This window comes from Cupressus sempervirens, chromosome 11 (assembly GCF_028749045.1).
Source record: "Cupressus sempervirens isolate cs-2001-9-10 chromosome 11, ASM2874904v1, whole genome shotgun sequence".
Lineage (NCBI taxonomy): Eukaryota > Viridiplantae > Streptophyta > Pinopsida > Cupressales > Cupressaceae > Cupressus > Cupressus sempervirens.
In genome coordinates, this window is record NC_143128.1 from 785123875 (window position 1) to 785148299 (window position 24425).

The following is a 24425-nucleotide window of genomic DNA, read 5'->3' on the forward strand; positions in this document are numbered from 1 at the left end:
AACCTATTTTGAACTAGTTAGTAGAAGTTGTCCAAAAATTCAATGAAGAACTGAATGGACAAGATAAGTTGCTACAAAGAGTAAAAAGAAAGTTTGAGATCAAAGTATTAGAATTAGTGGTGCAAAAATTGCAATAAGCCAAGTAGAATTGTCTACTATTCTTGTTCCATTGAAGACATCTATAAATTTTTTCACTTTGTTATTTGTCAAATCATGTGATACATGTATCTTCACCAAGAATATCTAGGAGAATTTTCCAAAATAGATGAAGACATGAAGGCAACTATACAATAGTTGTCACTTGACCCAAGTTATACCTTTGCTCATTATTCAAAGATCAGATTTCTAACAATTTTGCAAGCAAAATTATTAAGGGAAGAAGCTAGGATTAGGGCCACACTTGCAGAAATCCAATGCATGATTCTCCAAACATGGATGCATTATAGACATACATTGCACATGCTAAGACACTCATCCATGACAACAACTTCTCCATAGTTGATCACATGATGGAGTTATCAATAGAAGTTAAGATTGCATTGCATGCAAGTAATGTGTTATAGGAAAATTGGGAGAAGACAATGACATTAATCTTGAAGGTACAATTTGAATTCTTGTCATAATTTGGTATTAACATTTAGTATACAGCTTTGGCATTTATGTCAAAAAAAGGGAGAAGTATAGATGAATGTAGAAATGTGTAAAGAGGGAGAATATATGCAAAGACATGTAAAGAATATATGTATGGGGGAGTAGAACTCCAAATATATAAGGTTTATGTGTGGGGGAGCAATATAGTATTATATAGATACATGAATAGATAAGAATAAAACATCTTTTTGAAAAGCAATTTTTAAAAATCTGAAAAATAGAGTATGTTACTGAGTCCTAGACACAGAATGGTGATAAAAGAATGATTTGACTTGTAATTTTGAGTATTCAATTTTTAGGATAATAAGTGTTTTTGTCACTAATACCAAAGGGGGAGATTGTTTACATTAAGTTCAATTTGTCTATTAGTGACTCACACTTAGTCAATATACAGTTGCAACAAAGTTTCTCAATTGCTACTGAGCTACAAAACCTATGTACAGTTCATGCCAACTATAGCCATATCTGTCAAGTCGTTCAATACTAGTAATGGAAACTCTAGTGTTAACCAAGCTCCATAGTGTCAATTGAGTTACATAGTGTTAACCCTATTCTCCAATGTTTACCAAGATCACAGTGTTAAAAATGTGAATCTAGTTTTGATCGAGTCATCGAGTGTCAACCAAGTGATTTAGTATATGTTGAGTTTCATAGTATTCATTGAGTGACATAGTGTTAACCAAGTTCAAGCTACTTGGAAGTGACCAGTATGAACCAAACCTCTTTGTCAACTAAGTGCCAAATGATGTCGAGTGTTGATAGTGATTTTTGGGTATCAAAATATCACCGAGTTATCTTTAAAACCTAAGTTACAACAATTAGGTTGACTTTGTGGATTTTGGTGAAACTTGTATTGTAGCCAACTCCCATAAGTTGTGATTTGGATTGGTATATATGTAATGCATTGTATCATATCCAAATAAGAGATATGAAGAGTATATGATGAGTAGAAGTGTGAATTAAGAAGGCTACAAATAGTATAAGGGACAATAAAGATTTATTTATCAAAAGGTGATCATTACAATTCAAGGAATCTCAACCAGAAAATTAGAGTTATAGATCAGAGATCAACCGCTGGTTCATCATAACAAGTGTATTAGTTAAATCCTTTAACAAGATAGACTTAACAATATTATGCTCAATCTCTTAAGTGAAGGCATACTTCATTGTATGTTTGTAAATCCTTTCACAAGGTGGACCTTATAGTCCTTATTGCTCCTAATAGGGAGGATCATCATAACTAATCAATTGTAAGTCTTAACAAGTTAACTTTATACTACAATACTAAAGCTTGTAGATATCATCCCCACCCTAGTTTTACTTTCTATTTGGAAGGTTTTTGGTTTAACATATTTTGTGTGAAATTGCTATGAATTTTTATTTTCTTTTATTCTTTCATGCATGCAATTAGATCAAAATATTATATGAAGGATTAATTGGTGAAATAAGATTAAGTTTTATTGGTTCCAAATTCACCCTCCCCTCTCAATACCTTTCCTATGTCATATTTCTAGCAGTCCTGACACACTCTCAATTACAGGCCACATCATTTGATCCATTCACAATAAGTAGAGACAATGTGAGCTCATTAAAACTAGTTTTTAGCTCACCACAAATCTTGAGGAGCTCCAATGTTGTGGTAGCACGTGGTAGTGACATAGACATGTGCAGATCCTTGATGGCTTAGCTGTGCTTCTGCTCCACTTTAAATGAAACCGTAGGCAAAGCCTTGGTAGGTACAATCTCCCACGTAGGAGCATCCCAAGCCATGAGTGAAAGAAGTTTCTCAAGCAACCAAGGGGGTTTAAACTTCTATGAAATCCCACACATGGTGCTATTGAGCACTGAACCAGCCAAAACATCCCTCTACCTTAGATGAATCAGCAGTGCAATGGTGCTGCCCAAAGACTCTCTGTACAAGAAGGTTGGAAGCCCCAGGTTTGAAGCCTAGGAAGAGTCAAAAAAATTTAGGCAGTCATCTACAAGAGGGTCTTGATGATCGAGCATGTAAATGCAAAAAAATTTCTTTACAATGGCAGTCATGGTGAGCTGCACAAGCTATTTGGTACACCCCGTGAAGCCATGAACGACCCCAACTAGACCCTTCAAGGGAAGGGCATTTTTTGGGTGCCATGATTATGTGAAAATATTCATTTTGTGCTTGTTCTACATCAAGGTGTCACGGTGGATTATGCCATGTTTTGATTTGGAATCCTTAACAAATTACATGGTCTTTTCTATCATATTGAAAATATAAATAGCGTATAATTAATTTTTTACAAAATTTTAAATTTTTTTATCTTAACAGCTTGGGTGCAAAAAAAATTTCCTCTGATTTCAACAGTGTCCAAAGTGGACATATTTTATATGGAAATGGGGGTTTTTGAATGCTTGAGCTCAATGGTGATGTCCATTTTTTCTTAAAGTTAAAAATCAATGACCCCCCTAGATCCAATAAAAAAATGTTGAAAGCTCAGATCTGAAAACCAATGCCAAATCTCTTAAGAATAGAACAAGGGCATGAAGATCTAGAGCTTTGATAGCAAGTTAAAGTTTATGAAAGATCAACCCCATAGCTCATGAGAATCACCTACATGCAAGCAACTATCATAGAAAGAGAGAAGCAAAAGCTATGGAGTCATGAATTGCCAAATCTGTAGATGAGACATTCATGATGAGAAAAAAAGAGATTGTTATCATCAATAATGAATCAGTTATTACAAAGAGGGATCTTCCTTATAAAGGAGATCAAAATTGTAAAAAGGTCTAACCTAGGTTGCATCATAATAATTAATTATTATATGCCTAAAGTTTAGCTTAAGTAGACTAGAGTTAGTTAGAACATATCTAATTATTGTAACACTTTGACCGCCTAGGAAGGTCTTTGAGAGTTTGACAAAGAAAATGAATGCAATGAGAATATGATACAATATAAACCAAACATTTAGGTAAAAATACACACTTGGGTTATTGAGAAACCCTTATTCCAGATCTATGACCCAAAATTGAATCTTTCAAGCCAAAACCAAGGTGCTCGTGCACCATTCTCCCCCACAAAGAAAGCAATTGTCATCGAATAGCAAGGGGAAGTAGTTGAAGATTGGTTCCTCTCTTCTTGAAGTTAGTTTCAAGGATCTAAGTAGCCTCATTATCAGGTATGTCCTTCCACTTGATAAGGTAATCCATGTATGTCTTGTATCTTGATTGTTTCCTAATCCTTGAACTAAGAATCTTTTCATATTCAATGGGTTTATCCTTTTGCTTTGGCAAATTGGAAGTGATTTGAGAGAGGTTTGAATCTACTTGTGAGATGGATGGAATGGGCCCTTTGTACATTGTTAAATCTATGACATTGAATGTAACTAGAGTCTATGATGACTTTACATACATTATTGAGAATCTTGCAATTAATACTAATAATTTTTTTGTCTTCTATTTCTATTTTTTAGCTACCTAAAGTAATTGAAGCAACACTTAAACTCTTTGTTGTATCTACATCAGACACTTCATTTTCTATCTGTGAGTTGATCCTGTTAATGAACATATTCAAGAGAAATTGGCAATTAATATGTTAGATTTCCTTTACTATTTATCTTTCAAGAGTAATTAAAATATTATGCTTGAGTGGACCAAATTAATGGAGATAGTATTAGATACTAATTGTGTCAATCTCTTGGTTTCAGACAATGCAGAAGGACACCCTAGTTCAATATGCAATCCTAATTGATATGCATAGGATATCAGGTGTAGCTGAAAAATGCAACATGTTTTCCTTTTCTATACAGGTCATTAATCTAAATGTGATGTGTTTTTCAGCTCCGCCTATTGTCCATGCATATGGAATGTTGTTTCACATGCATTCTCAATTGAGAGTTGAATCTTATTATAGATAGGAGGGAGAGAAGCCAAAGACATATGTAAGCTTTACTAGCTATAGAAAATGATTCTTCACTATTTATATTATAGTTCTATCATTGAGTTCCTTATTTTGACTATTGCTACATTTTATATTTTGATGTTATATTATTTTTTTTCCTTCGTTGAAATGTGTCATGCCTTCATTCAGTAAAATTGATCTCTGCTAATTGCAATCATATTGGTATTTAGTCTTGTTAAAGTTGTTGTTATAACACTATAGATCCTAATCTGCATATGGCACACTCACCAATGCAACAAAACTGGAACATATCTTTAAACTTTTTAACATCTTTTGTAATGCTAATTGATCATGATTTTGTTGTATTTGGTTGTAGGGTACCAAGCAGTAGAACTAAATGAGAAATTGAGGTTGTATGGTAAAGAAAGCATCTCTCCATCATTTGAGGGTAATTCTAGGTAAGGACTGAATCTATTTATGGTTTGAATCTAGAAGGAAAGTATTTTTTGGCTCTTGATTTAACAATGATTATTATTACCAACAGACAACAAAATTTATTATACCTAGAGGTAGCCAATGCTCATTATTAGCATAATAAACTATGTCTCTAGGCCAACTGCACAAAGCATAATGCTTCCTACACTTTTGGCTTTGCAAAACTAAGGTGGGAGTACCTTAGGGATTCAATTAACTTCTTGAATATTACCCATTATCCCTAAAAATATTAGATGTAGTCCAATTTCTTTGATATATGTGAAACAAAGATGAGCTACAGCAGCTAATGATAACCCATAAATTCCCACAGATAGATGATGACCACCCTTATACACTTGATCCAATATTTGATTAATTTAGATCTAAATATGAATTTTGATATATACAGCAAAATTTATTTTATTTTTTCTTTGATTTATATGACCAATACCTTATCCATTTCTACATAGAGTCAACTATTAGCAAGGGATCTAATTCAAATAACTTGTAAATGAATTTTATCAACTATAATCACCAATTCCCATTCTTATGAAATATCCCTTTTATAAACTCACAGACCCTACTAATTCATTGAACCATTTCCTTAACTCCTTGAATTAAAAGCAACAATAGAACCAATATACAACCTATCCAGATTGAATTCAATCAATTAAACCTTATTTAACTGATCTCAAAGTAAAAAAACTCATAAAATGGAGACAGAGATTGATAACACAGATGTAGTGTAAGTGCCCTTTTGTATTATCCTTTGAAATTATTGATACAATAACTAATAGAAACTCAGAATATCTTGTTGATTTTATCATTGATATGAAAACATCATAAAATTAAACAAGTAAACTCAAAAAACTACACATAAAAATAGATCAACTGCACTTTTGAACAAGGAAAAATTACAAAATTCTCGAACCCTTTCTCTAACCTTGGGATCTCACTTATATAGGGTGAGATGCAACAAGCTTCAGGAATAGAGAAACTAACAAATGTCCTTAAGATAGAAAGATATCTACAATGTTACTGTCATAAAAATAAAAAATTTGTGCAACAAGAAAAACTTTACATCATAATATTTTTTTGTGGGACCATTTTTTGTTGCACCTTTTGCCAAAAAGGATGTCATGACTGGCCTTTCTTTTTTTGTTCACCCTGGGGTTGTGTGATCACTAATTCAGCATGTGGGGGGGCTTGCTTTGGTACTTTCAAGTTGAGCTGGACTTGAGATATTCCATCTATGCCCTCTTGAACTAATAGATTAACAATCACCATTGGTTGCTCTGTTGCCAAGTCATCACTTTGGGGCTCCACTCTGGTAACTACAATTGGTTTATTTTCCTTGTCCTCTTCTACTACTACTGATGTATCAATTATCTGTACTTCATCTTGTTCCATCTCTTCATCATTAGTTTCAGCATATTCTAACTACTTTGCACGAACTAAATTTTCCATCCACTTGTCAAAAAGTATGTCATCTAGCCAATTAAATTGTAAGATATCATGTTGTTTCTTTATAACATATTCTGCCACTTTGTCAATTTCAACAAAGTCTTGCCTTAAGGAATCAAAGAATAAATGAACTTTTATAATTTCTTCAGTAATACTTGCCCAACATGCATTTCCTTTTTAATTAATGACTCTATTCATCCTTAAACAGAATAAGTCATTCAATTCTTGTGCCCAATCCTCTTAATTTTTCAATTTATCCTTTTTGTCTATGGCATGTGGGAAGAGTCTAAAAGTAACACTCTTATATTTGTCCAAATAGCTAATGATCCTCCTTTGTAACTCAATTCTTTTATCATCAAGTTCTAAGAGATCATTGGAAACATCATATGTCTTTTCTATATGTTCATATGATAAATTGATCATAGAAAAACATAAAAGAGCAACCTCTTTACTCCACTTGCTCCACTTATTAAAAATTGGCTTCAAGGCTTCATCATTTTCCTTTATCTCATCCCATATATTTATTGTCTTTTCTAATTTCTCATAAAATGAGGGCCAATCAATTTTATTAACTAAATACATGAGAGCTTTCCTTAGCTTGTCCTCATATTGTACATCCAGTTCCACATTCATTGCCCATAGTTTACTCTTTTCTTCTTCAAAATCTTTTGTAGTATAATACTATGGCCTTTGTGGTGTATCTAGAATCTCAATGAGAGGAGTGGATTTAAAAGGCTCCACTGGTGGGTGAGGATAAGTAATTCTTGGCCTGGTGGATTGTCCCATCAATTTATTCTCTAGTTCAATCCTCTTTTGAACTTCTTTATTGTATGCAGCCAAAACCTTCTCATATTTATCTTGTAATTCCAACCTTTCCCTTTCATCTCTTTGATTTGTGGCTAAGGTAAATTTGGCTGATCCAACACCTAGATGTGCAGCTTCTACACTAGTAGTTTCTTCAACTCTTTTCACAATTAGGTTGCCTATCAAGCCAGTATCATCAAGCTAGGAAGAGGCGGTCCTGGATACTTTCCTCATTGACCAAATGACTAGTACAGTATGGTCCTCACTAAATTTAGCACCTTTTATTTCTTTCTTCACCTTTTCCTTTACACTCATTTTATCTATAATAGAATTATAAACCATAACATCTGCAATATCCCAATTGGGTAGCAATAATACCCTAGATGCCTTTATTATTTGTCTCCCTTCTTCAAGGGCCAACCTTTTGAATTCCTACATCATCTCTTCTTTAACTTGATTTTTCACATCTGCCTCTTCCATCTCTAGATGCTCTATTTTCAATTTTTTGCATCTCTCCTCAAACATTCTAATATTTGTTCTCAAAGAAAATTGGTAAGAGTCTCTAGATTTGTCAAAATCATCATCAGAGATGAATTCATGACAAGCCTATCTATTCCATCATAGGGTCCAACTCTCTTCCTCTACCATAGTTAGCTCAAGGCTTGGCATTGGAGGTTCTTGAGGATTCCCCTCTTCTAATTCTTCTTGAGTAATGAACACTCCCCCTTGGGACCCCAATTGTTCCACCTACTCCCTAGTGAGTTGTTCATCTCCTACTTGTAATGGGGACTGAGTAGGTGAATATTCCTCAATTTGAGGCATTTGTTCCTTTACTATTTTTTGCCTCTTGGGAAAGGGCTCATCATGTCTTTCCTCAAGAACAAAATTGGTTGATCCCATTATCTATTTTCCTTTATCTACAGTGTCTCTTTTATTTCAGATCACACTATAGCTAAGTCTCTTTTGAACAATCAACTACCCTGATCCTATTGTAGGAGTAAAAGATAGTCTCCTCATGACCTATTTGGCTTTTTCTAGGAAAGAATTGATAAAGAATAGTTTCTTTTCATTGAAGACCTCCATAATTTTAGGAAAAGTGGTCATTAGTTTATTTAACCTATCTACCTCTATTTTTACATCAGTTAGAGGCTTGTAATTATTATCAAAATAATGAATGAATTCCAAAACCCTAGAATAAACCCTTCATTTTTCCTTTTTGATCTCTTGCTCTTTCAAAGAGAACTCATTCCTTATTATGTCTTTAGGGAAATAGAATTGGTGGTCTTTTAGCCCTTTTTCTATTTACATCAAAAAATCCTTCAATATTACAAAAACAAGGATGAGACACAGCCATCTTGTACTGGTATAAAAATTTATACAAGAATAACCAACCACCCTTTGTGATTATCAAATGATGGGCCATAGTACAAGTGGGGAAAATTGAGCCTCTACTTCTTCTAGCTAATTGTGCTTGCTCCAATCCCCCTAGCTACCATAGCATCTCAACTATCTCTACCTTCAAAGGAAACAGGTAGGGAAGTACATGGGGAGTCCCTTGGAAACCATAAACCCTAAAAACTATTAAAATATGGTATGGTATGATATCTACCCAATTTTGGGACACTTTCAAATCAAAAGGATTATCCATAGGTCTAATAAAATCCATCAATGCCTTGGGGATTATGGGATTGTCCCTTAAAAAGAGGCTTCTCAATCTAGAGGCAAAATACCTATCAAACCTAACAAAACTAGCCTCCTCTACATCCTAGGTCATGTCTACACTCCACAACTAGACTAGCAAAGCCTCTTCTTCATATTTTTGGTTTACGACCATCTCCTTTTCAAAATATGTAACCCCTTTAAATAGGAACATGTGCATTAACAATGAATAATAACCAAAAGTCTTTTCCACCTTACTCTTTGCAATTCCAATTAACCCTATATGGATTTCCTCTACTATATAAGATGAAAAATAAAAAATAATATCCACACCAAAAGAAGAAATCTAAGTCATCATATAAATAAATTTTATTGGCACAAAATTCTATTCATCCTTGACAAAAACCCTACACAAAGTCATATATATTTCTATGGCCCTAGAAGTAAAAAATTCCTTTTCAAAGGGCTCTTTAGTATATGTTGTAACCACTGGTAAATTTCCAATTGAACCGAAGTGTGCCCTTAGTGCAGCCTACTTGATCTTATCCCTCATAGACAAGTATTCTTTCTCCAGTCTTGATAGGTCAATGGTTACATGATAATTTGAAAATGCTTCTATACCAAAAAATTCTCAAATTTCTTCAACATTTATTCATACCAAGCATTCCCCATCTATTCTTCTCACTATCCTAGCTGTTGGGTCATAATTTTGGGCAATGGCCATGAGCAGGACACAATCCATAAAGAGGCCAGGGACCACTAGTTTTCCCAAATCAAAATTCCAAATGTTTCCATGGAGAGCAAACAATTTTCTTTCTGAGAATCACTTCTTAAAAAGATGGAGCCCTATTTTAGTACTAGTAGCATCCCTAACCCAATTCCCTCTATCATATAAGCCATCTACAATCTTGAGCCTAGGGTTCACAGAGATTAGCTTTTTCATCTAGGTAGACTCATTTGTAGACTTAGGCAATAATTCAAGAAGGTCATCATGTATATTTCTACTTGCATAATCTACCTTTCTTGAGAAAACTTTCTTTGGAGGCATGTTTACTAGTGACACAAAATACAAGAATTCTTTACTATCTAATGGATTCAAATACTTACTTGGTTGTTCATTACTCTTTCACTATAATTCTGCAACACACAGTGGATACTACAAAAAAATTTTCACTTTAATCATCCAAGGAATAATTCTTCAATGGATCTTAGTTCTCTGAAATTATCAACTTCATTTGCGTAGAAAAGAAATGGTGAAACTTTGCAATATATCTCTAGTTCTAGTCTATACGAGGAGCTTTCAATTTTCATAAATGAATTATAAGGAGAAATAGGGTGGCATCACCTTCTAATTTTGAAAACACATCATCAATTCTAAAAAATTTGATGATTTAGGAATAAAATTGTGAATGACTCACTTTCAATTTGCCAAGTTGGCAGTCAACCCAATCAAGTTTCTCTAGATAAGATTTTCCTTCCACTACTGGCAACTTATTATGGACCCAATGGCAGTCATGGACACATTTCACACTCTTGCTATGTTGATATGCATAAACATCGAGCAACTCCTACATGTGACATAGCAACCATCATTAATACATCTTTGATCTGATGATGTATATTTTATGAGTGTTTTATTGCAACTATGGTGGGTCCTTCTATTTTTCCTTTGGTCACCATGTTGCATGCACTAAAGGATGGGAAAGTTTCTATAGTGATATGATGCCCACTGTTGATTCTAAAAAAATCTAACAGCATCAATCAGCACAAATCTTATTCTGAGTGTGAATACCAATGGTATGTGACATCCAATTAACTTGACATGCTAGCATGGTCATTTATAATAGTTAATCTTGTTGGCATTGCCACTTGAAAATAGGTCCCACCATGTTTTTCCTTTCATGGGAGGTTTCTATGTTGCAACCAGTGAAGTTCCTAAAATTTTTGATGCCGACATAGAGACCACCATATTTTTCTGAAGAAATTTGGCATCATGAAGTAACATACATTCATTTCATCATTCATTCTTTATTGTGCCTGATACATCTGACGTCCCATAATGATGATAAGGCTTATTAATAATAGACAAAGTTTATGGCATCATATTTACTTTTGGCTCCACCGTGTTCACTTTTGCAAGAGACCACCATGTGACGATCGATAAAAATCTTGCAGTTCCTAGTGGCGACATAGCAACCACCATTTATCTTGAAAGATCTGATGGTGTAGGAAATACACATTAAAATCATGATTATTTGACTAGGTCCTAGTTGTATTACGTACTTGGTTGTTATGTCACATAAAGTAAAATGAACACAAGTTTTTATAGAGACATGACTATCGTAGATTTTTTAAAAGATTTTACGGTGATGAACCTTTTGGGGAAAAAATGAAGCAAAAAAAAAAAAAACAAAATTCTTTAAAAATTCACAAAAAACTTACTTCAAAAATGATTTGTCCCACTTGATTTAAAAGGTGAAATATATGACCTAAAGGGCTCACTTAGGGCAAAAATCTTATTTTAATTAGGGTTTTTCTTAGGGTTAACCAATTTAGAAAAACCAAAACCTAATTTGCCTGCACATAAGAACTAGGAACACTCTAAGTGAAACATACTTTTAAAACATGAGGTAAAAACATGACAGCCAACAGTATCGATGACAATATTTTTTAAAGATTCCTGCACAATGTTATTTTGTTACATGTTTGGTGTTGAATTAGGGATGTCAATCGATGTTCTTCTCCTTCTTATTCCAATTGGATAGAATATTATTAAGGTTTCTCTAATTGTAGTAGTCTATAAAGGATAATATTTTAATATATCTAGTTGATCCCCACTTGAAAATATTTTGAATCCCATATTATATCTTGCAACGATATGAAGATTCAAGCCCCTCCAATCATAGATTGGTTGGTTATAAGTGGGTGTTACACACAATGTTTAAATAAGGATAAGTTCTCAACTATTTTTAACATACAACTTCTCAAATCATTGACCCTTACCAATGTCATTGTTCAAAAATCAACTCCTTAAACATCAAGCACTCTAATTTTGATTAGTCCATCAACTCTTGATCATATTGCAAGGTCCAACTTCTTATCTCAATCATAGTTTTTTATCACACTCTCATCATGATAATTCTTGTTCTTCCCTATGTCTGCACCCTTGGGTTGGTTAAACACACTATTTTCCATCCTTAATGTCAATTGACAACTACCATCACTACCATCATGTACACAATAAAATGTAACTTTCACTCTCTCCCAACCAACCCGCATTACATCTTTCCATTTATCCAGTCCTTGGATCAACCCTTGACCCTTTAGTCCTTGACTCTTTTTAGGCCTAAGGATGTTACTCATGACATACCCTTGAACTAATATATGATACTAAACCCCCAATAACATCCTTAACTTTTTCAAACTTATGACAGACAACTAAACATGTGGAAGTTCACTCACCTATTAAACTTGAAAATGTATTCCCCCACTCTTTAATCAATAGGGATACTTACTCCCCACAGACTGACAATTAGCTTACCTTGGATCACCAAATAAATAGGATTCTTACACTCCTAATGCTTCCATCATGACAGCCACCAATTACCTTGGATCAGCAAACAAATAGGATTCTTATGAATTTTTTTCAGAAACAGGGCTATCGTTGAAGTTTTGACGATAATTATTCAAGATCTAACGATGGTCATTGTCATCAATGACATGGTCGTGTCATTGGAATCTCATAGGATTTTGACAATATTTTCTCAATGTTTTGACAAGGCCTGTCATCAATGGCATGGAAACCAAACTAGCCAAGCTCTCTTAATCATCAAAGTTTTGACATTTTCTTGTAATGGTCTGATGCCATCTCATGACAGAGATTGGGATCATTTTTTATGGGGTTTTCCATCGATATATAGATAGCCCCAGATTTTTTCAAAATTTTGATGAAATTATAGTGAGGAAATTGTTTGACCATTTGCAATTGCAATATAGACCAACCCTCGTTGAAAAATAGGTGCAAATTTACTATTGAAATTATATTTTATAATAGTGTATTACCATACTCATTGTTCACTTTTCACTATCTCATTCATGGTTAGGCATACCTGGGAAACTTCTAATTACTTGGAAAAATAAATGTGTCAATAGAGATTCAAACCTAAATTGCATTCTTTATCTTCTTTAGTCTATCAATGTTGTCCAACAATTATTGTCTTACAATCTCTCACACATATTGACCTTCTCTCTCTTTCCAGTCATTAGGTAATCTGCATGGATGAATCAAGCAGGCATTGAGTTCAATTTAGAAGCATAGTTCATCTTATAACCAATAATATTGTTGATAAGTCTTACATTACTTTCAGTTATTAGGTCAAGTCTCATGTTCCTGCCATCATATTTTATCTTCAGGTTTGTCTCAAACAATTTCTTCACATTCTTCTCATTCTCTAGGTTGCAACCTCCATTACTAAGGTTGGTAAACTTATGAATCATTTCATTATTAAGTATGACTAGAATATCTCCTACCCAAAACATGTCCTCATGAATTTTTCTCAAGCTAATTATGCTCCACTCGTGGTTATCAAAGTCTACATAAAACATGTGCTTAACTAGGTTCAAACCACTCAAATGTTCAAACCCTTGTTTCAAATACAATCACTGTTGAAAACTAGGTCTAGGACCTTGTGAATATTACCATCTCTAATTCTTTCAAAATTGCAATGGATATAGGCTCTAATGTCTTCAATGTGTAAAATGTCAGGTGGAACATGAGAAAATTTTCCTAGGGGATCATCGTCCAAAGAAATATATGGGTGCTTCTTAAACTTATACCTAGGTCTTTCACTCACACCACAAACTATAGGATTTTCAATTTTTCATATTAATGCTTCACATAACAATTGTCCACATGAAAAATACCTCGTTTATGTGTAACTAAGGCTTCCATTTGCTTGCACTTGAAAAATATTTCAAATTTTCTTCAAACATGTTTCAAAGATCTTCTTTAGCTTTTTCATTATCAAATGGTACTCAACAACTTGATTTTGACCCTTAAATTGCTTTCAATTCATCACTGCATTAATTGCAAAAGTACAAAATCAACAAAAAGTTGATTTTGATTACCAAGTAACTTTATTTCTTGTGTGTACACACATACAATTTCTAAATCATCTATGCACTTAACCATGGCTAGAAAACATCATGTTCTACCTCATATTAGCTTCACGTACCTTAACTCTCTCTTTATTGTCACTTCTACCTTTTGGATGCTCGATCTCTTATAGAAAGTACCTAATTCAAATAAGATGAATCAAATATAATTTTTGACTTCAATCTACTTCTAGATGCTTCATTTTACTATTACTGACACTACATGTAAACTAGATAGACCTTTAGCTTTGACAAATAACTCTTTGAATTCTTGTACATGTTCTTTTATGTTTTTTTATTATTGTCACTACTGCTATCAATCCTCCTGCTATTCCTTCTTATACTCCTTCTGAAGTTTGAATTTTGTGTATTGTCTCTCATATCCATTCTACATAATCTCTCTATATCACCAAAGTTGTTACACAACTGGCATACTGATGCATTGTTCCAAATCTAGGTCTAGACTAGTTTACAGGTGCTTTGCAATTTCTAGAAAAATGTCCAAAGTTGTTGCATTTGTAACATACAATATTTCTTCTCATTCCATTTTTTATTGTTTGGACCTTCTTCCTATAGAGCTAGTTCCTCTAAACATTCTACTATTGTTATTACTATTATCAAATTTAGGTTTCTTATAATTAACTACTCTATGACCAAAGCCATGACAATTATAACAATAAGAATCAATAACTAGTTAGAATGACTTATCTATGCAATCCCTTTTTATATGACCAATTTCATTCCATTCATAACATCTACCTTTGAATTAATATCTCACTTCTTTAGGTGATTTATCAAATTGATTTGACTTAATCTTATTCATATCTTCTTTATTTTTCATAGGTTAATGAATTTAAAAATTATGTGCCTTTCTAGATTCAGATTTCTTATCTGACTTTTCTCCAATGAAATATCCAAGACCAGTCTTATCATAAGAATGTCTCTAAAAAGACATTTGTTTGACAAACTTATCATGCTATAATATAGCTTCTCAAGTTGTTACTTAGATTGGATTAATTCTCCTTTTAAAATGATATTGAACTTCTTAAGTTATTCATATTGCAACTTAGTATATTCAAGTTTGGATGTAAATCTTCTAAGGTTAAATCTCAAACTTTCATATTCAGATCTGAGATTTGATTCAACTTTGTTATCATCTCTCTTTAGGCTCAATTTTAGATCAACAATCTTCACTTCATGCTTCAAGATCTCATTTTCTTTATTTAATCTATAAAATTAAGCACTTTCCTTGATTTGATCTTTAGACTCTTTCTTTGATTTGAGATGATCAATATTATCTTTCATGTTTGTAGTCCTTTGCATCCTCACATATTTCTTTCAAAGCATCTCTTTCTTTAATAAGAATGTCAATCTTCTCAAGAGCTTCTTCTAGGTTCTTTTATAATTGTTCCATATCCATAGGGATCTTACTAAATTTTTTAATCCTCTTTTGAGTAACTACACTCTGATACCAATTGTTAGATATAGGAAATATTGAGAGAGGCGGTGAATCAGTATTTACAAACTTTAGCCCAAAACTGGATATTATTAACAATCTTATAACTTGCATATGAAAAAAAACTAACAATGGTGAAAAAAAAACATAACCATGAAATAATGGTACTCATAACACCATATTTTATTAATTAGGGAAACCCTTGCCAAGGGAAAACCCTAGTCGGGATTGCACCCACAAAATGATCCACCAATCATAAGTATCTTGTGAAAGATATTGACCATGCTAGGAGTCTATTACATCTGTATAGTGTCTCAATCCTTGTTAGAGGAATTAGGCCTCATTAGAAGCACCAACCATATTAGGAGTTGTAATAAACAAATACAAAATGTATGCAAGATGAACCCAATTCCCAAACATGCAATATACTATGTAGTTGTTCAATACAAAGAGATAGATACAAAAACCTCTTCACATTACTCCTACTATCTTTAATATGAGATATCACCTTGGATACTCATCAAAAAATTAACATTCCTCTTATCATACATCATATTTCACATGACAAATCATTACATCTATTTTTCATTAGATCACTTCACTTCTCTTCCAATTTCACATTCACAATCTTTCCTTTATAACTTGCTAATTTATAGTTATCTTCCCAATCATCCACCATGCCTTTATAAACTTTATAAAACATAAAATTAACTTTCTATGACTAAGGTTTAGCATCTAGGATGTTGTCCCTAATTAGTTAAGTAATTATTTCATAAGAAAAATAATTTCTTAACCCAAAATACTCATTTCTCTATCTTGTTATGTTCTACATGTATACTGTTGTAATTGGTAAACTGACCATAACTATGTTTGTACAATCTATACAATCATGTGCTCTCGCATACATCATCATCATAGTGTTATGTATCTATACCTAAATTTTCATATGTCCATGAAAAGCTTGTAAATCTTTCCAATCAAAACTTTATCTATTATTCTAGATAAACTAAGTGATATTTAGTCAATTTTCTAAGTACAATTGTCATAATTTAATCTTCATGATTGTCCCTCTTCAAACAAATGATATGTTTCCATAGATGACAACATTAAATATCCTAATGTAGCCAAAATGCTAACAGATAGTAGAAAAAATATTATGTAATTTACATACATATACCACATTTCAAAGTCAATTCATATATCACATGGGCACAGTGGACCACCCCAACATGAGAAGTCTATGGAGTTCTGGGATATTAATATAAGATCCTTGGAAGAGGTAAGTTTAAGGCATGAGTACCCAAGGGACCTACCTCTAAGGTACATCTATATAATTTTATTATTGTGATTATTATTATTTTTTATAATAATTGAGCATTGTGCTATCTTATTTCTATTATTGGAAATATAAAATAAAGAGTTATGTTATTATCATTTATATTAATAATAGGCATGAGTTAAATCATTAACATTATAATTAATGTGAATATTTATATATGTACTATATGAGTAATTTGCCTTGATCTTTTCCTCTTAGAATTTTCTTGCAAGAAAAGGAGGTTGATATCAAATTCAGAGGGACTCAGACACTTCTTCAAAGGTAAGGGGGCTCATAAGATTGATGTTCAAAGGGAGTCTCACACATTCATCTAAAGGAGCAAATAGACTATATAGTTTAGTTGATCTTTGAAGATCTTGATCATATCATAATTAGAGGGAGTTTTAACATCATGTAAATTTTTGGTATCATGCATGTGATTGCATGAATTAATGTGCCTACCCTCTATGTGCATCATGAGGAAGTGACAACTTCCAAATAATCATCACTTTTATTTGAAAAATTTATTGAAGGTGATGATCTTACAATAACTTAATTTTCTATTATGATGGATATCTTATGATGTCTATGTAGATCATGATAGATTATACTTTGCATGGTGGATATTTATATGGTAATAATTATGTGAATTTGTGTGCACATGTCTTCTAAACATTTTTTGAGTACATGTTATGGAAATTGATGTTCTAAAGGACCATTGTACAAAGTACTTGGTCAATATCATGTGAATTGGTGTTTTAGAGGACATCACTCATAGTACTTGATGAATATCTTGCATCTTAAAATTCTAGAAGGTCATTACTCAAAGAGTGTTTGGTGAATATCATTGATATTGTGAAAGACCAATACTCATGATATATATAAGTGTTAGAAGTCTAAATTGGAAACCAAGATACTAAGAAGGGGGGTGAATCAAGACCTATAACACTTTAATCTTTTTACAATTCTATAATGGATCCACATTTGACATCTCATATTCAATTTCTTATGCATGCATAACTTATATAATCAAACTATAATAGCATATAGATCTAATCTATTAATCACATACATTAAAACTAATCACATGACACAAAGATTTTGGCTACCCAGAAACACTTCAAAATGAAGGGAAAACTAGGGTAGGAATGACACCCATGAATCTTCACTACTGCAGTAATAAACTTAACCTATTAGGGTTACAATGTTTCACAATATATAATGATCTACCTTACGAGGGGTCTTCATTATTAAAATATTTTGAGAAGGTTAAATCTCACCCTAATAGAGGATTTCACACTTACAAAAAAGTAAGAACTATGTTAGGAAATTTACAAAGATCTGTTAAGACCACTCTATTACAAGATTTACCCTATCTCAATTTGTTAGAATTGATTCAGTACCTAATCCTTGGTCTACTTTGATAAGATGATGTTGGATCTCCTCTTTTCAATCTAATTTGATCTCTGATCTGATATAGCCTTTTTGTAATTCACTAATTTGACTAGATCACTTGCTCTATTTTAGAACAACAAAACACTTTTTGCCTCTTCTACAATGTTCACACATTCACACTTGAATCACATGAATAAAATGTCCACTTCTTCATATAATACTCTCCACCATCATCATCACCATACAAAACTAGTTCAATTTCTACCTTATTTAAAGATTTCATAAAGAGTTTTCTAGATGCTTCCTTGTTTCATCTCTCCATTTGATTCATTCATCACAAGACATAAGGATCTGTGATCCATGTCATAAAACATGAAAAACTCTTTATAAAGAAACTCTACAAGTAGTAAATATCATGTCCATGTCATCCTGAAATAGTTTACCTCAAAGTTTGCATCATTCTTGGCTTGAATGTAAATTATGTGTTGCTTGGAACTTATTGATTTTGACACTTGACACTCATTGTATATGTTGTTGATGCTCGATCTTTAGTATGCTTGGCACCTTCTATGTAACTCAGCATCAATATGCTCAAACTGCTTGGTTAACATTTAGACTTGGCAACCATATACTTTCTTGTCTTCTATAGAACTTGGTATATACATGTTTATATACAAGTCTTTACATGACTCGGTCTATATAGAGTAATTTGGTCACAATGATGACTGCCTAACTCTGCCTAGTATATGACTAAGTATTTCACACTAATAGAAAACAATAGTTAGAGATACCAACAATCTCCACCATTGACATTAGTGGAAAAAACACTTTGTAATGATTACATTTTTATAATACTAATATGAGTACTCCCCCTAAGCCTATGACTAAATTCAAAATAGAACTACAAACCTTTTTTCTTATGCCAAATAAACAATAAATGAACAATATAAATACATGAATCTAAGTAGTCTATTTTTTAGTGTCATACCATGTGTTCCTTCTAAAATCTTTTGATCATCATTACATTCCCCTTGTTCTTATTTTCTTCTTTTCTCCATTCAAAATATGTAATCATAATTACATTTCCCCTTATTTTTGTCACTTATGTTTGTTGTTGGGTTTGAATGGGTGGAATCAAACCATATTTTTCAATGAAAGGTTTGTGTACTTGGTTGATCATAGCAATTGCATGATCCCAGTTGGTTCTTATTGATTCCAAAATGTGATTTTCAATTTTAACCTAGCTACCAAATCAACCAAAGTGACAGCCACCAAGATATTATGATTTTCTTGTTAGAAACAATAGTCCACCAAGATAAGTGAGAGGGGGGGTGAATCAGTTATCCAAAAATTAAAACATTTATCTTCTTTAAATAAACCTAATCATTCAACCAAATTAAATAGAAAGCATAACAATATGCACATAGACAATTACACCATATATGTTAACTAGGGAAACCATTGATCAGAGGGAAAACCCTAGTGGGAATGATGCCCACAAGATGATGTACCAATATAAATATTCCTTGTTAGAGGATGGACCTTATTAGGAGTCTATTATAAAATTTAGTATATATGAGTCCCTATTAGGAGATTCCAACCATGTTAAGAGTTGTAATACAATGTATGCAAGAAGAGCTTACTATCCAGAACATGCAATTTCAATTACAAGAAGAGCTCACTATCCAAACAAGTAATTTACTGTTAAGTTCCTCTTTTCTTTTTTCTATCATGAACCAATCACTATCAAACCTTGTAGACCAAGTCGTGAACCTTGGATCCAAATATCAAACCTCAGATCACACAATGAAACCTTGACAATGAAGTTTCTTTCACTTTCACTCTGCTCTGCTCAAATTTGCATTTCACTTTTGTGTTGCTTACAAACTACTTCTCCATGTCATACTTGATAAAGGAAAATTTCCTTCCTTTATACTAAGTCCATAAAAAATTCCCTGAGTTGGCTATGAGACCTTCTCAATTAACTATTATAGGACCACATTAAGAACACGTTACACTTAGTGATAACATTAATCATCCACCTTGCAACTTGACTATCTTTCTATACACGTAACATTATGATGATTGAATTCAACCATGTCATCACCAACATGTCTTCTTCACATCCTCAACCTCAATTCTCAAATTAACAATTCTACTAAGAGATATAACAACTTTACCAAAACATGCCTGTATAAACTCTATCTTAGAACATACATCACCAAAACTTACATAACTTCTTCCAAACTTAACATTTCTTCACCCAATGTTAACTATATATACTAGATACTCATAAGAATCTCCCATAACCTTGAATAGTGATAATACTCAACTAGCCATCTGTACCAACTTGATTTTTCTATTGTTCTTCTATCAAATACCAAAGAAGACTTATATGTTGACATCAATGAAAAACACAGTCATGAATGTAACATATCATCATAGTAACATATCTACAATACTCCTTCATAGGAATATCATCAACATCCATGCTTCCAACAATCTCCCCCTTTGGCATTGATGGGAACATAGATGAAAAATATCTAGTTCCAAGAATACCAACTGCAAAAGACTGTTAATCTTTCTTTTCAAATTCTCTTTATCAATCATTCTCCCCCATTGATATATCTCAAACTATCATGCTATGATGTACTTTTTCTTCATGCTAACTTCTCCCCCATGATGTTTTTCTTCATGATGTTTTTTATGAAGTACTTCTCCCCCATTGACATCAATGTCAAATGTTTTAGCAATCATCAAACTCAGCAACAAATGATTCTTACTAGCTCAAGTTTCCAAAGACAATGTTCAAAAAAAGATCCAACAAGAGTCCTAGATGACTCTATCCATCATAGATACTCCCCCATATAGGAAGCATCAACATTCAATCAGACAAACAATGGTGCTATGTTACACTAGACTGATGCACTCCTTCATCTTCTACTCAAATGTAGGAAGGGGCATAACCCCTAGCATACCTCACAAATACTTAAAAGTCTATTTGGGAAGAGGCTTAGTGAATATATCTAAAATCTTCTCTTTAGTGCTCACATACTCCAATCTAATTTCCTTTTTTGCAACTTTCTCTCTCAACATGTGATACTTGATAGAAATATGCTTGGTCTTAGAATGCAATACTAGATTCTTAGACATATTTATTGTGCTTGTTTTGTCACAATATATGACAATAGGTTCACTAAATTCTATCCTTATATCCTTCAGCATCTGCTTCATCCAAACAAATTGATTACAATTGTTTGTTGTTACAACATATTTTTCTTTTGTTGTACTTTGTGAGGTACAATCCTGCTTCTTGCTTAGCCAAGAAACCAATCTTCCTCCAAGAAAGAAGGCTCCAACACTGGTGCTCTTTCTGTCATCCATACTACCTGCCCAATTAGCATCAACATAAGCACTTAGAGTAAAATCATTAGATCTATCATACCACAATCTAAACTCTGGTATTCCTTTTAGGTATCTAAATATCCTTTTGACTATTACATAGTGTACTTCTTTGGTATTAGCTTGGAATTTTTGGGGAGAAGTTAGCATCAAGAACAAGAACAACATGTTCAAAAGAAGTATAGCATGGAATGACAGTTTGAGATATACAAATGGGGGAGAATGATTGATGTAGAGGATTTGAAAAGAAAGATTAACAATCTTTTGTAGTTGGTATTCTTGGAACTAGATATTTTTCATCTATGTTGCCATCAATTCCAAAGGGAGAGATTGTTGGAAGCATCAATGTTGATGATATTTCTATGGGGGAGTATTGTACATATTTTACTATGATGATATGTTACATTAATGATTATGTTTATCATTGATGTCAACATAGCGTCATAGTAACATATCTACAATACTACCCCATAGGAATATCATCAGCATTCATGCTTCCAACACTTCTTTGATAAGATCTTGTGTTGATTTGAGTTCTCTTTACATAACTTCCAAATGAGGTATCAACATTGATTGAATGCAGATCAATTGTGATCTCATGTTGTTGTCAGCTACCTGAAGCTTGACAAATTTCCCCTGAGCATGCAATAACTTATAGTGTTGGGATCTAGATTTGATTGGCTACAAAATAGTGTTGCTTGATGTCTTCATATCAGCTTGAATCTCTTGGATGTTTTCCTAAAGATCACTAGTGAATCTTGGTGCATCACATAAAATATTGTACAAATTTTGTACTCTATGAATTAGTTTTGAAGTGTTCTATACATGTTCCTATAATTGAACTCTTTGCTCAAAAATAGTTATAAAAGCTTTGTCTACAACCTTATCCTCAAATTTTTTTGCTGACCAATCCATCAATTTCTCATTTGATTCAATATCTCTGACATTTATTTTCTCAATGATATTATCAAGTTGAGAATATTGGTACTTTCCCATCAAAATTTGGTATATCAAATGCTTCAATAAAAATGTCTTTGACATAATGGAATACATACTTTTGTTGATGCTTTCTCCTTAACTCTTCCTACTTTTTCTTCTTAGCCAAAATTTCTTGCAACAAAATTGTTTTCTCAAGAGTGATATTTGCCAAATCCAATTGTGGCACCTCAATAACCTCATCCATACTAACTTCAATATCTAGAGAGAGGTCCTTTATTTCTCTCCTTATACAAGGTGTAGAGGTGTTGTTTCTTGACACTTCTTTAGGAGATGGTGAGGAAGTATCACCACTCGATCATGTTTGTACATCATTGCTAGAGACAAAAATAGGTGCACTTGATATAGTATTTTTTTCCTCTTTATTTACCTCAATGTAAGGTTCTGACACATTTGGTCCTTCTTGACCATTGGTGGGAATGTCTACACTAGTTTCCTTATCAATTTCTTCTACCTCTTGCTCCTCCTTGTCTACATCTAAGGACGTCTCTAAAATATCAAGGGTGTCAGCATCAATTGGTGGCATGCTACCTTGTGGAGTCAGCACACCTAAACTCACTCCATAACTTTCATCATCTTCAATAGTAAATGTCTCAATATCCTTTATTTATGTTACCTCTTTTGTTATGAGACCAAAAATACTTTTCCAAAGCAACTCATTTTGTTGAATTACAACTTCAGTCTTATTTTGTAATTTCATGAAAATTCTATACTTCGAAACAAATATATTCTTGTATTTCTATGAAAATGTTTCTTTCTAATCTTGTGACAAATTGAGCATAACCCTGGCTAATGTCCCAGTTTTTATGTTTTTCTCTTCTTCTTCTACATGTTTCCACCTTCTGTCAAGTCTATTGTAGAAATATATAGGTATCTTCTTCTCTACTTTATTTGGAGCTAACTTGAGATTTGACATCATTTATATCATGGCCTTTTCAACTTTTGTTCTATCAATATTATCCAATTTTTCATATTTCACAAATCTAAAACTATATAATCTTGAGAATCTTCTTAGATTGACACATACCTCATCAATAGATTTAGTTCTCTTGTGGGTGGTCCTTTAACTAATCTTCTTCTCTTTGGTTTTGAGTTTCTTGCCTCTATGGTCTCCATTGATTTTACTTACCTTGCAGATTGCTTGGCACTAGCTGCTACTCTAGTCCTTGGTTTGGTAGGTGGTGGAGGAGAGAAGGGTGTCACCATTGGCTTCTTTGTGGTTACTTTAGCCTTCTTTCTAGGTGGACTAACGATAACTAGGACTTTACCCTTGACTCCTTCTTCTTCCTCTTCTTCATCACCACTACCCTTTTCTTCATCTTCTCCAAGATCTTGTATAATCTACAAGGGTCTCTTGCTCCTACCTTGGGTAACTCACTTTGTTTCTAGGTCTTCAATCATTCTCTTCCTTTTCTTTTCCTTGGAAGCTATCTTGATATATGTCATAATTCTTGCTTAATCTTCTTCATATTTCCCAAAAGGTTCTTCTTCATTATCAATTTCTTCTTTCAATAATGCAATAATGTTTGCATTTACTATGTCACTATCAATCTCATCATCAAATATTGTTAGTCATGCCTTTCTAGGCTTCACTGCCTACACATATGTGTTATCTATGTCTACTAGGAAATATACATAATTTTAATATCTTATTACCAACTCTTCTAGAACTCTCACCCTCATCCTCATTCTCTATTTGTATTCTTCAAAATATGTATCCATGAAATTCTCAAAATTCTCTCCTAATTGAGTTATGTATTCATTGATTTGTCTTG

The 24425-nt window shown here is 32.9% G+C and overlaps 1 pseudogene; it reads right to left on the minus strand.

The window, feature by feature from the left end:
* The window catches only part of LOC149531938 (caffeoylshikimate esterase-like), a 53272-nt pseudogene extending 30096 nt beyond the window's left edge, over positions 1–23176 (minus strand).
* Between the last annotated feature and the right edge of the window lie 1249 nt (positions 23177–24425).